This window comes from Canis lupus, chromosome 31 (genome assembly GCF_048164855.1).
Source record: "Canis lupus baileyi chromosome 31, mCanLup2.hap1, whole genome shotgun sequence".
NCBI classification, from domain to species: domain Eukaryota; kingdom Metazoa; phylum Chordata; class Mammalia; order Carnivora; family Canidae; genus Canis; species Canis lupus.
In genome coordinates, this window is record NC_132868.1 from 22427734 (window position 1) to 22442349 (window position 14616).

Sequence of the window (14616 nt, forward strand, 5' to 3'; positions counted from 1 at the left end):
GGTTTTTCTCTGTGTTATGCTACCCCCCTGAGGGTCTAACACTGTTCTGAGAAGGAGAGGAAAATAGCCTACAGTCATCCTGGAGGATTCCTTCTAGTTTAATGAGGCCTCAAATCACTACCCAGTAATCTCTGCCCTCCATTTCCCTGTGTGTTTCTTAGGCTTCTCTTGTTTCATAGTCTCATACGAATGGAGTGTGGGATCCCAAAGACCTGGATTCCAGTCTTAACTCTCAAAATTACCTACTTATTGATCAATGCCAATTCATTTCCTTCTCTATATTGAAATGAGAGTCCTATCCCTTAAGTCTCTCTTAGAGCTGCATGGAGTGTTCACATTCATTCACTTAACCCTTAGTTTATTAGATGCTCAAGTATTGAGGGTATCCATTTCTGTTTTCTTCCTTTTCTATGACTCAAAATTTATGTATTCCCACTGTTACCCTGAAATAGTAAACATTTCTGAGCCTGGCAGATCTAGAGGCCCTTGGAAAGCTAATGTTCCTTCTTGATAATGACAATTTAGTGCTTTCACTTAATACCTTAATATTTACAGAGTTTTTTTTCATTTATTCATTAGTGTTGAAATCTCTCAATAAGTCCTGAAGATGGGGATTCTTATGTACATTGTGAGAGATGAGAAAATAGGCTGAAATTTGAAATGATGTGCTCTGGGAACACCTGGGTCATGCATTGGTTAAGCATCCAACTCTTGATTTTGGCTCAGGTCATGATCTCAGGGTTGTGAGTTCGATGCCTGCATTGGGCTTCTTGCACAGCAGGGAATCTGCTTGAGATTCTCTCTCTGCCCCTCCCTGTCCACTCTCTCTCTCTCTCACTCTCTCTCAAAAATAAATAAATAAATCTTTAAAAAAAGAAAAGAAAAGAAATACTGTACTCTGGAGTCCTATAGTAAGTTTCACGTAGCCTAGATTTCATGCAGCGGCCTTTTCCCCATGTAATACCCTGACCTCTGTTCTGAATGTAAATGGGACTTCCAGCCTGGGTTAGGATGTCTGTGTGCTCCTTAGTTCCTAAGAAAATCTGTCTTTTCTTGCAGGAGAATAAAATGAGACTTGGAAGCATTTTCTTAAGCCTATAGGATCTGCATTTGCCTCCCTTTCTTATATCCCTAACCTTAAATTCCTTCTTAAGCAACAAGAATATTTTACTCAGTGTAGAAATTCACCATTGCCATTGGCTTCTTCAGAGCTTAGTAGTGCGCATTTTTTCATTATGATGGGCAGGCAGTCACTGTAAAAGAAAGTGTACTTGTTTTAATGAGCACTCTTGATTTTTTCCCCTTCTTTTTAATGGAATGCCATCTGTATGCATTGATCCATTGAGCTTGTCAGTACATGTCCCTGTCACTCCTCAAGGTGTATGGGAACAACATCTTATAGATAGACCACTGGACAAATCAGAAGAGTGGATTCCCAACCCACTTCTTCCACTAGTTATTTGACTTTGGGATATCACTTCATTTCTCTGAACATCTAGCTTATCTTTTATGAAGGAACAAACTAGATCATTTCTAAGGTTCAACTGCAGTGTTTGGTAGATTCTCCAGCCTGTTGATCTCCTTCCTAATTATTGAGTACCGACTATGTGCAATATAATGAAAGCATGAAGTTTGGAGGAGGGAGACATCCAGAAAAGGAAACTGTATGAGTAATGATATGGCAGTTTGAAAGTACACATTCTGCTGAGAATGGAGCATCACTGAGTATCACAGTGCATGGCACTGAGCAGGTGGACAGGAGATTGTGTGGAAGGACAGTTTGGGCTGAGTTTAGAGGACCTCCATAGTGTGTACTGCACATGAACGGACATACACATACATTACCCCTTTCTAGGATCTCCTGACTATCGCTCTTCTTACTTTGGCAAGCAGATAAACTGCCAGGATTAAGTAGATTTGTACATTTGAGAAGGAATTCCTTCAAAGAGATGGGGTACATCAGGTGGACTAGAAATTTCGATCCCATTATCAGTATCATTTTGGATTTTAAGAGTTTATCACCCCTGTTGGCTGTGACTTCTTGCAAGACAGGGATTTTTATATATTCTTTCTTGAATTTCCAACAGCAAGCCTCGTCCCACCATAGTTGGTGCTCACTAGTAAAAGCTTGTTGCATTGAATGGCTGCCTAGTTACATTCCTAGGGGGAAAGAAGGTAGTTTTTCTCATGTACAGTAAATAGAGGAATTTTGTTTAAAGGAACTACCAGTAACGAAAAAACTGCAGTGGAAAAATTGACAGCCTGGATCTATAATCTAAGTGACCTGACAATTAAAAGAACTTATTACTGTGTCAGCCTGCCAGATGGATCTCCTTGAAATGTAACGTGCAGTGCTTCTGAACACGATTCAAGTGCAAGCTTCCTTTTCTCCTCGCTTCATGTTTGTTGAGTTTGGGAAAGAAGCAGTTTTATTTGAACTAAACCCACTCATTTCAAGTGTGTTTAATGACAGCAGTATGTGACAGATAAAATAAAATCCTACGGCCTCATTTGATGTTTGTTTTAATTCCAGACCTTAGTGGAAAGAGGATAAAATGACGTGGTTCAAATAGAGGAGTTAAATTATCTATTATTCCAAACTTATCTATTTCTCTCCAGGGAAATTTAAGAGGTCAAATAATATAGATAATAATAGTGGTTGTAGTTGAGATTAATAGAGTGCTTCATAGCTTGTAGTGGATATGTATTCTTCTTACTCTACCTTCACATTGAGTCTGTGAGTTTGCCTGGCCAGACACTATCATCCTGGTATTACACATAATTTTGAGTGAGTTGCCCCAAATCCTAACTGGGTCTCATTCTTGGTCCTTTTGATTTTGAATCCAGTGATTCCCTCCATTGATCAGTGCTGGCCCACCAGTCACATGTGTGTGCAGTACATTGGAGGACATAGGGTCAGTTGTGTTTCTTAACTTTATGGAAACACTATATGTATGGAATATGTGAATAAATTATCATCACAACATATTCCAGCAATCAGAAGTATGTAGAATAGAATTTAAAAGCATTCCTTCACTTCCCACTCTGTTAATTTCTGCTCTACTCTCCTCCAACTCCATTCTTTTCCATAATCAGTATTGTTGGTTTGTCGTGCATCTTTACAATCTTTTAACAGTACATAAAGACACATGCCTATGAGCATGACTATATAGGTAATATTTATTTTAAACACAAATGTTATATTATCTCCAATTTACCCTTTGCTTCCAGATCTTTTCGTGCCATAAACAGAGACTTGCCATATCATTTTTAATACCTGTCCTCTACCCATAGCATGAGTATACCATCACTTGTTTCTTCTACTGTTGGGCATTAAGGGTTGGCATTTCTTTATTATAAATATTAAGATGAGCTTTCTTACATGTATATCTTTGTGTTTGTGTGAATCTAGAATTAGGCATCCAGAACTGGAACTACTTCTTTGGTCAGGTTTTTTTTTTTTTCTTTTTTTTGACTTTTAAAAGATTTATTTATTTATATGAGCGAGACAGAGCGTGCAAGCACGTGAGCTTGAACTGGAGGAATAGGGAGAAGCAGACTCCCTGGCTGAGTGGGGAGCCCAAGGAGGAGCTTGATCCCAGGACCCTAAGAGCATGACCTGAGCCGAAGGCAGATGCTTAATTGACTGAGCTGCCCAGGTGCCTTATATCTTCTTGTTATTTTGAGATTTATTAAAAGTAAGTTTCAACCATCAGCCCCAAATGTTAGAGTCTTCATATTAGCTAACGTTATCGAGCTGAGCTTCTACTTCGTTACTTGGGGATGTGCTGTTCAGACCAATCCAGATACTTCTCTAAACAGTTACTTGTGGCCAGGAGAGTAAATATTGGGGAGGTTATTTTCCATGGCTCTGTGGTTTGGATACAGGTGCTCACTACGGAGAAAGAGTAAGGTATTCTTCTGACAGTTTTGTTTACTTAAAACAGCCACATTCTTCACTCAGCTAGAATAAGGTATTTAGTACAATAAAAATGTCGACTTTAATCAAAAATGAGAAGGGTACAATGCACTAAAAAGACCTTTAGCTTATTCTTTGTTAAGAAACAAGAGTTTTGCATAATCAGGCTTGAAAAATATATGATTCAACCTTTGGTACTGTTTACATGATCTAAAGGTCCAGAGAGTTCATTCTACTCCCAAGCTTCCTACCTCTTGCCACCTTTCCTAGCTGCTTTGGACTGGAGGTAATTAAAAGGAGCTAAAACCTGAAAATGTGCCATGGAAGAGAAAAGAGCTAATCTGAACAGTTCGTATGGTGTTACAAGATTGCAAGCAGACATGCAAAGTAAACTGTCTCTGTCCCCTTCCTTCCTTTTTCCTTTTCATTGTGTTCAAAGGCTTCATTATATTTTAAACCATGATATGCCAATATGGTCAGAATCATGTTTGTCTAACTTCTTTTAAAATAAAGAAATAGTTCCTCAGGTCTGTTGTAGTTAGGTTCTTTCAGGTTGCTGGAAGCCAAGTTGCGTTCAGTGTTACCTTGGTTGACTTTACCATGTCAGCAGCCAGACCACCAAGCCGCACGGAAACCCAGAATATCACTGAGGACACACCACTAGCTGTTTTTGTCATCCCTCAAGTGTAAACCCCCAGTGTTTCCTTATCCAGTGGGTCTCCACTCCTATGGCCTAGCTTCTCTCAGTTTTTCTTTCTGTTTCCATTGCTGCTTCTGTCAGCGATGCTCTATAGACTTCTTTTGGACAGGACACCATGATCTTCACTCCGTAATGTCCTCTCCTGCCTCAGAGCTAAGCAGCTCTGTGTATCTCTTGTTTGCTCTCCATTCTACTTCTGCTACCAGCAAGCTATGCCATGCCCTCAAATGTGTGAAACAATGAGGCCCATTATTAGAGCTGGTTCTTCTCCAGTACAAATTGGGAAGGAATTCTTCCTCCAACACATCTTCTGTTGCCGGTTTGGGTTCAGTCTCTCATCTAATTAGTTGTGGCCAGAATTCTGAATTACCTATTACAAAGCTGTGGGAAATGTATTTCTTAAAAACTAACAAACAACTTTTTGAAGCTCTTAACCTTAAACAGAGCTGCGGAGTGGTAGACTCAACCTTTCTGTGTTCTTCTTCTATCACAGTGGGTTTTTAAGTTGGCCATATGGAAGGTTTTCAGGATGTAGGATTCAAGTCCATGGATTCCAGAAGCTCAAGAGTTATAGATTCTGTTTCTGACATGGTTCTAACCAGTGGTGCAACATTCTTTGAGATTAGCTCTTCTCTCTAGGCTTTATGTTTTTCTATCTTTTTAGGAAGTTTGTGATTTTAAAAAAAAGGAGAAAACTAGCTTCAGAGAAGAGAATTAAAGCTGACCTCCCACTACTCCCAAATCAAAGTGAGATTTGGGTTTAGGTACTGAAGGGGAGGGTCTCATGGACTGGGAGCTGTGGAAGATGCTAGTGAGTGTGGAGGAGGAAGAGAACAAGGGAATGCAGTTCTGGAAGGGGCAGGAGAAGTGGGAGCAAGGACATGAATGGGAACACAGACATAGGGCATCTCTTCCTCTGTTCCTGCACAGAGAGGAGTCCCTTAACAGAAACAGGTTATATTGTACAAAGAGTCACTAGAGGGGAAAATGTATGCTACATAACGTTGCTCTTCTGAACAGAAGAAAGGGAAGTGAGGTGCACAGAAGTGGGCCTGAGCGTGTGTGAAGACAAGAAAATGTACCTTTTGGGTATATCCTAAGGACCTTTTGGGATATGCAATAAATGGGCTTGTGTAAAGGTGGTGGTGCCACACTGAATCCCCCCTGAAATTTGATCGTCAAGTTTGCACCATTTCCTGGCTTTTTCAAGAATACATAGAACCCCAGAGCCACCAGAAAGAAAGAAACCAACAACATCAAGAATGACTTCAAGATAAAGGTCAGCTAGAAGGCTGAGTGAGCATTAATTACTGTGCTTTCAAGGGACACACTAAACAGTGCCACTCCTTTCTATCCTTGTTTAGAAGCTATTGAGAAAGAGAGGAGGCAGACAGATGGAGACCAAACTGTCAGTCTTGGGACCAATAAAACCGCCTTGGCTGACTTCATTAGCTTTAGGTCAAGAGAAATTACTGCTGTTTTCCCTCTGAATGGACAGATTTGCCCTCCTGAGAGTGGTCAACACTGGGCCCCTGCAGGCTCCTCTTGAGGTGGGATTGCCCCAGCTCCAAACAGTTTGGGAGTCTGAAAAAGCAGAGAAAAGCATGGTCTTGCCTGCAGCATGCCAAACAATACCTGCCCTGTTCTTGTCCTCAAAGTTAGCAATCACTTAGGTCACTGGACTGACTCCTCAATGAATTTTTCATCAGAAGAATGTGTGTGGCACAGACATGTTATGAATGTTTCTCCACAGAAGTCCCCTCCCCATGGAAAATTCTAGAGCAAGGAGTGAACATCTCTGCTGCATTTAGTGACAGCAGCACTCAAGGTACTGATATATGAGCCTCGCCTCCAGCCTGGTACAACCAAATAGGACTTCGGGGACCAGGTTAAGGTGGAATGAGTCAATGTCTTATAAAGGCAAAGAGACTCCCGATGGCTAAAGGTAGATGACTAAAAGGACATATCCTAAGCTCTGGTGGCGATATGTGGAGGTGAGTTCTGGAATGTAGCCAGGTGCTGGGGATTGCTGAGTTGACATGCACGGTCAGTGTAGTTTTAAGGAAGGAGGGGTTATGAAGTCAGGGTGAAATGAATATCTGAGATGGGATTTCTCCCCCATGTTCCCAAGTTAAAAAATTCTGTAATGTAGAGACTTGTTCCTTTCATTTTCCTATTGCCTTTTCCTTGGCTCTAGATCTATGTTTCATCAATACTTCGTTTTCACTGACTGTAGTTTCAAAAGTATAACAGATCTACTCCAATGTTGGGTGGCACAGTCACCAGGTTTATGTTACCTGAAAGACAGCATGGCCCGTATAATTACTCCTAATGTTTAGATTTCCACAAAAGCTCACGTGGGGTTGCCTCTAGTGTATCAGTCTCACGTCACAATCCTGTTCCCTTATCTGCACTGAGATGTGCTTACTGTGACAGAATCTAAAGTAATTTTGTAAAATCATCACTTTGGCTGCTCCAGACAGTAAGAGGAATGCTTTCTGATGTGTAGTTGTGGTGAAATTTAGTTAGCATGTAACATGGAAAATTTCCCATAAGAGACAATTAATGGAGGAAATTACTGTCATTAGTAAAGATTTATATTTCAAGTAATGCTCACATCTTAATGACTCTTTAAGGTAGGTAAGAACAACTTTTTGTACTTACCTTTTTTACAGATTATAAAACTAGCAGCCAAAGAGATTTAGTCAAAGCTCATATAGTGAAATCCTTGACACTTCTACATTGCTTATACCATCACATCAAATGTCAAATTCCTCACAGATGCCCCTCTATACACAAACACACCTGAGCGTATAGGGCAAGTATGCTCCTGTCCAAGTAAGCATTACTTCAAAATGCCAACATCCTTTAAAAGAGATGAATTAGCAATATACACACATTCATCATACTTTACAAACTTCTGATAAACAGAATTAATATAACAGTGAGCCCATTAGAAAGCAATTGTGGGTATTATTAGAATCTTTAAAGGGTTTTGTTCTATTTCTGTCTATTCAAAGCTAGTATTTCTAATAGTTTTCTTAAGTCCCTGAACAATACTTTCATTTGTTTATAAACATGTTGTCAAGTACATATTGTGTCTCTTGCATTTTGGAGAAAGAATTTGAAGAACCAAATAGAGTAGAACACATTTAATATTAACATAATTGAAAGCATTCAATATTTGATGACTCAGAAGGACTTTTACTATGCCTCAAGGTTATTTTTATTAACATTATTGGAAAATGTATGGAGGTTCCTTTACTCACAAACTTCCAGATTTTTGCAGATACGGACAAAGCTGTTGGCCAGAATATACAAGTCATTTCTACCTGCTACTGAGAGGTGGTGTGGGTGGAGGATTATATACTGACGTGCAGGATTTAGAGACAAAGCAATTCTGGAAGAGTTCTTAACCTGTATGTGAGAAAGGAGGCTTTTATAGTGTAGTTAATAGAAATTTTCATATGATTGCAAATGGATTAATAAGGTTTTTTTATATTCTCAGTAGCTTTTCATCTAGCCAAGATCTCTGATGAACAATTAGAGAATTATAGAATTGTGTTTCTTTTTGATCTTTTCTTACATGATGTTAAGGGATTTATGTCTTGATTTCTTTTCCAAACAATAAATATGTTAGAATTCCATGGATCGTTTGGAATATCACATGTCTTGACTTTCATATGGAGGATCAGGACACCTCAAGCAATTTTTCTGTGTTTGAAGTGTTTTATATGTAAAATAATATTGTTTTTAAAATGAGCATTGATGGTGACTGTATGTACTCTTTTTAATCTGTGTCATATTTCATCTCAGCTTTATTAACTATTTAATAATCAAGTTATGGTCATATTGCAGTCACATCTCTAAAAGTTTCAGTGTTTCAGCTTTCCTCCTATCACAATACATACTGCATCCCTGGATTTTTCTGCTTGGCTCAAAAAGCCATGGTCTCTCATTATGTAAGTTACACCAAGATTGCCACTAATCATATTCGGGAAGCTAACGATAACATATGCTTGAGTTGTGGGTTTGGGTTTTTTTTTTAATATCATGCCATGAGATATGATACCAAATCAGATCTCTTTTTTGCTTTTAATTAGTCAGCAACATTTATTTAATGCCTAGTAAGCTCAGAGCAAGGAGAATGGTGAGTGGAGATGTGCAGAAAGTAGATCTAAACACAAATAGATGATCATTTCCAGAATAGCTTTCAGTGTCTTTATGAATACAGAAAACAGATAAACGAAAGGATTAAGAAAACTTAAAAGCAAAATCTAAATGAGTGCAAATTGGTCTGGTAAAAACCAAGTTATATAATTGCAAAGAGGATGCAAATTAAGAAAACTGGAAGTTCAATGTCTAAAACTGTTCTCTTTCTACTTTTATTTTCATAATACTTTGCCATAAGGATTATTAGAAGTCAGAGCACCAGTCACTTCAGGGAGGAAAATTTCCTGGTTCAATTGTATCATTTAGAGAAGTGAACCTAACTCTTGATAATTCTGGGAGAGTTGAAGCTCTAGAGCTTTATGAATCCCTCCTTGTTCATCTTTCTTTGTTATCATTAAAAATCTTGTAACCTTGAACTTATCCCCTCTGTGCCTCAGTTTCTACATCTATAAAATAAAGATGGAAATAGGACTGATCTCCTAGGATTGTTAGATGAGTATCAAATGTAGAAAACTGTATTCTATTCTAGGAAGTACCTTTTTTTCCATTAATATCTTTGAGATTGAAACACATCCTATGATCGGTATGATGAGAAATCATTGTGTTAGAGATTCACTGGCGCCAATTATTTCTGTCTTCATGATAAAAACATAATAGCGCATTTTACCGTCAAAAGCATCATCATTAAAAAGAAAAAAAAAAAAAAAAAGCATCATCATTCCTGTGTAAAGTGGGCTTATTAGAACAGAGCCTGGCATACAATAGGTCTTAGAGAGTGATACTGTTATCATTATATGAATACCATACTTGTGGTTTATAAGATATTTGTTCCTAATATTAAGGATTTCTGCAGTAAGACAGATATATTTATGATTACCTGGTCTATACTCAAGTAAATAGGGTCTGGAAGACTTACTAGTGACTTCACAACTGGTGAGTAACAGATCGAGGTTATAAATTCCGGTTGTTTTATGTATTCTTCGTTCATGACAACTAAGTCCTACTATGTTGTATGAACTTTGGGTACTGGGATTAAAGGATTAACTAAGGCAGATGAGCTGCTTTCTCTGGCTGATGGTAGATGCTTGAAGAGAAGCTAGGAGAATGTAAAGACATAAAAGCAAGAAGCCGGTAAACAAATTTGGATAGTCAAACAGGATAAAAGGTACAAATGGGGTGGGTATTTGGAGTGATGCTTACTGAGAGGGTCAGGTAATGCTTCTCAGAGGAACTGACTTCTGAAATGACACCTCAGCATCAAATTGATAAGGCGCATTTGCAGAACAATTCATGGGCTGGAGGGAGCATGGATCCTTTAAGGAAATAGGGTGAGCCAGATGAGCCATGAGAATAGATGCCTTCAGTCCTATTGATAAGAAATAGATAGTTGGGGGGATCCCTAGGTGGCTCAGCGGTTTAGTGCCTGCCTTCGGTCCAGGGTGTGATCCTGGAGTCCCGGGATCAAGTCTCATATCGGGCTCCCTGCATGGAGCCTGCTTCTCCCTCTGCCTGTGTCTCTGCCTCTCTCTCAGTCTGTGTCTCTCATGAATAAATAAATAAAATATTAAAAAGAAAAAGAAATAGATGGGATTTTAGGCTTCAGATTGTATATGCGGAGTTTTATCTCTGAGGAGCAATAAATTTGGTTATTCATTAACCATACTACATAAGCTTCTGTTTGCAGGTGGTACTTCAGGGAAGTTCTTGCATTATGAAGAGACATGTGAGCACAAGGACTGTTTTCTTTTCTTTTCTTTTCTTTTCTTTTCTTTTCTTTTCTTTTCTTTTCTAGATGCGTATGCTGAAAAACGGAGATATAAAATTATTTTCCCTAGTAAATTTTCCAATATCATACAGTACTAGTGATATCTAGTTGAGTCACATACTTACTCCTAGGAGTCAATTTTGGAGGGTTTTTAAAAGCTTAAAATCTTCCAAGTGGAAATTTCCAATACTATGAATCCTTAAGTGGTAACTCTTCATAGTCTATGGAATTGTTCCATAAAAGAAATCATTAGTGATTATTTTCCACTTCTGTGGTTCTTTGGTGTTGCCTCTTGTGGTATCAGCCATTTAGAAATATCAATTCTGTCTTGAAATAGCCCATCAAATAGTGACTCATGTCAAGCCAAGAGTTTATTTATTCCTCTTTTCATGATTAGCAACACCTGTTTAATATGATCGTGTGTGTATGTGTGTGTGTGTGTGTGTGTGTGTGAGAGAGAGAGAGAGAGAGAGATTTATTTCCAAATATATTTCTAACTTTTATTTCTAGTATTTGGTGTGTGCACAGTCCATACTCCTAACTCTAAATCTGGCTTCAGCTATGATATAAATCTAAGTCAGATACCCTTAATGATATTGATTTGGTAGGAGGTATTCTTTTGGGATCCTATCTCCATGATCTTGCGTAATTTGCTTCTTTTACTGAACCGAATTTTTTTACTTATAAAATGTGAATGTTAAATGAATTTTCCAGCTCTATGATTTATGATATCACTATCAATTTACCTACTGAGGAGCATCATATAAATTGGCCATTTGTGGAAAGTGTTCAATGGCTCAGAATCAGGCATAACATTTTACTTTTATGAAATTTGGGCAAATATAATTGGACATTTTATGTGCACCAGGATACATATTAAGGATGCAAGCAGTAAGACCTTTGTCCAGCAACTGGGATGTGAAGCTTCAGTGAAAAGCACAGATTGGTAACTCAGTCTTTTTGTATAATAGACTTTTTTTGAGATATAATTCACTTACCGTATAATTTCCAGATTGAAATTATTTCTAAAGGAGGTAATCAGTACATTCACTCAACAAATATGTATTGAGCATCTGCCATGCACCAGGGATTTTCTAAGTGCTGGAGTTATAGACACAATAGCTGTATAAAACCTAACCTCTCACAGAATGTCCCTCAATAGTCTATTTTCCATATGGTGTTGGAGACATATATTCAGGATCAGCAAAGGGTACTCTGGGAACACATGAGGTAGATCATGAAAACCTAGTCTTGGTAGACTTAGAGACATTTCTGAGAGGTGGTCATCTCTAAACAAAAGTCTGGGAAACCCATGGGAGTTTGCTAGGTTGATGACACAGGAAAAGTAAGGTGGCGGGGTAGGGGTGATTCTGGAAGAGGAAAGAAAATGTACCAAGGGGTCACCTGGGTGGCTCAGCTGTTGGGCATCTGCCTTCAGCTCAAGGCGTGATCTTGCGGTCCTGGGATCAAGTCCCACACCAGGCTCCCTGCATGCAGCCAGCTTTTCCCTCTGCTTTTCTGTGGTTCTTTGGTGTTGCCTCTTGTGGTATCAGCCATTTAGAAATGTCAATTCTGTCTTGAAATAGCCCATCAAATAATGACTCATATCAAGCCAAGAGTTTATTCCTTTTTTCATGATTAGCAACACCTGTTTAATATGATCGTGTGTGTATGTGTATGTGTGTGTGTGATTTATTTCCAAATATATTTCTAACTTTTATTTCTAGTATTTGGTGTGTGCGCAGTCCATACTCCTAACTCTAAATTCTGTCTCTGCTTGTGTGTGTGTGTGTGTGTGTGTGTGTGTGTGTGTGTGTGTCTTTCATGGATAAGTAAGTAAAATCTTTAAAAAAAAATGTGCCAAGGCACAGAGGTGAAACATATGTAAGCCACCATAGCTCAGTAAGGTTAGAGCACAGGACGGGGGCAGTTTGGAAGGACAATTTTTGTGGGGCCAGAAGGGCAGAGAGTCTGTCAATGTGTGCTTTTACAGAGATGTGTTTATCCTACTATGAGGTCATAGAGAAGGATGATGTCAACTAAGGAATGTGACGTTTGAATTAGGTCACAAAGGATATCTAAGAGTCCAGGCAAAAGGAACTGCAATTGAAAAAATAAGTGTGTGTAAAAGAATGGTGTTTTCAGCTTGACAAGGAATTTGAAGTAGCTGGAGAATGAGGTATGTGGAGCAGAGAAAGAATATAGTCAAAATAATACATTGATGAGGTTTGGAAGGGCAGCTTATCAACGGATTCTGTGGAATGCAGTGAATTTGTACGTTGGGCTCTTAACCTGTTGGCTGATGAGGTTCTTAGGAGCAGCATTCTGGGAGAAGACTGGAGCAGTGAAGGTTTTAGAAAATACATTAGAAATTTGCTTTAGGGGCACCTGAGTGGCTCAGTTGGTTAAGATTGGACTCTTGATTTCATGATTCCAGGGTCCTAGGATCAAGCCCTATCTGACTCCATGCTCAGTGGGGAGTCTCACCCTCTGCCCCTCCTCCTACGTACATACTCTCTCTCTAAAATAAATAAATAAATAAATAAATAAATAAATAAATAAATAAATAAATAAATTTTTAAAAAGTATGCTTTAGAAAGATAACTTATTCTGGATATACTTCAATTGGAGCAACTCTGGATTGTAAATGGAACTCAGAAGTAAGTCACTGTATTGTTTAGGATAGTGCTTATCTAGCTAGTGTTTTACAAGAACTCTACTGATCAGTTACCCTTTGCAGCAATGGCTGATCATTTTCAATATTAAGAAAGTATAATTAAATAAAATGCATGGGATGATAACCATCAGGCATTGAGAACTTACTGTCAATACTTAATTCTTACTACAACCCAGTGAGGCTGCCTGACATTTCCCTCCATTTTACAGATGAGACTATGGCTCAGAGAGATATAGCTTGCTGAATTAGCAAGATGCAGAGCTGGCATTTTAGCCAGTATGGTCTACCTCCAAATCTAAATATTTGAATTGATGACTGAATGCACAATGAAAAATACTAACAGTAACTGTGTTTATGAAGAGAGATTTTGGGTAAAAGGCCTTGTTTTGTTTTGTTGCAACTCACTGATTCAATGATGTTATTTCCATTACCTTGATCTAAGTTTAGAACATTTCTTTTGCTCCAAAAAAGAAATTTCATACCTATTTGTAGTCAATCTCTGTTCTCCCCTCCAGCCCTACGGTAACCTCTAATTGACTTTAGTGGAAATGTCTTTAAATGAATGTAACTTCGGTTTAGTGACAGTTTGTTTTGAATAGTAGCAATCTGAGAGCCTAATTCGCTAATTTAGGAATATAAAACAGTTTGAACTTCCAATTTCTGATACTTGCATGCAGTTAATGTTCTCTATTCATAATCTGGGGCAGAGAAAGGTACAAATGCCAGGGCCTGTACAAATCACTGGTCATGTACCCATGAGTAAGACCGCCCCAGACCCCACCCTTGAATTCTTTTGGAGAGACAGACATATAAAAAGACAAATTATTGAATGACATTGGGAAATGGAATTCTTCTAGAAATCCTGATGCATTTATTGTTAAACTTCTTTCTGCTGGAAGTCATTGAGTTGTTTGTAAAAATCTAGTATATATGAAGCATTTGGAATGCTTAGCATTTTGAGAGTAAAATCCACATCAATTTAAAATATAATAAAACTTCCCATCCAGAATAGAGTGGTAATTGCCAGGCATAAAAGAGCCCAGCTTAGAGTAGCTTGGAGGACAATTGGTCTCAGGCAGACCTTACTAGTTAGGACACTAGTATACAAGTAACCATAATGCCTGAATTACTGTACCTATTTGGTAGCACTATATCTACAACAGCTTAAAATAAAAATTGCAAATGCACCAGATTTGATCAATCTTAGTTTTTCTTTCTCTTATTCTCCCAGACCCAAGTTAAAAATAAAATCTGCCTGCCTCATTTTCCTGTGTGTTAGTAGGATTAACTGGAGCTCTCAACAGGAGAGCAATAGTTGTAGTAGACGACATTGTATAGTGGGTGAGAGCCCGGTAGAGATAATTATACAGTCACTCCCACTG

General features: G+C 38.4%; 1 protein-coding gene across 16 annotated transcripts in view; it reads left to right on the forward strand.

Annotated features, from left to right (window-relative positions):
- The window catches only part of LPP (LIM domain containing preferred translocation partner in lipoma), a 670528-nt gene that overhangs the window by 363238 nt on the left and 292674 nt on the right, over positions 1 to 14616 (forward strand). Inside the window, exon 1 of one of the 16 annotated variants that reach the window (XM_072807817.1) lies at positions 12608 to 12736. The exons of the other annotated variants lie outside the window; for them this stretch is intronic. The gene's annotated coding sequence lies outside the window, so the exon portion shown is untranslated. Of the gene's footprint in view, positions 1 to 12607; positions 12737 to 14616 lie in introns of those variants that run through there. 16 annotated transcript variants of the gene reach the window in all.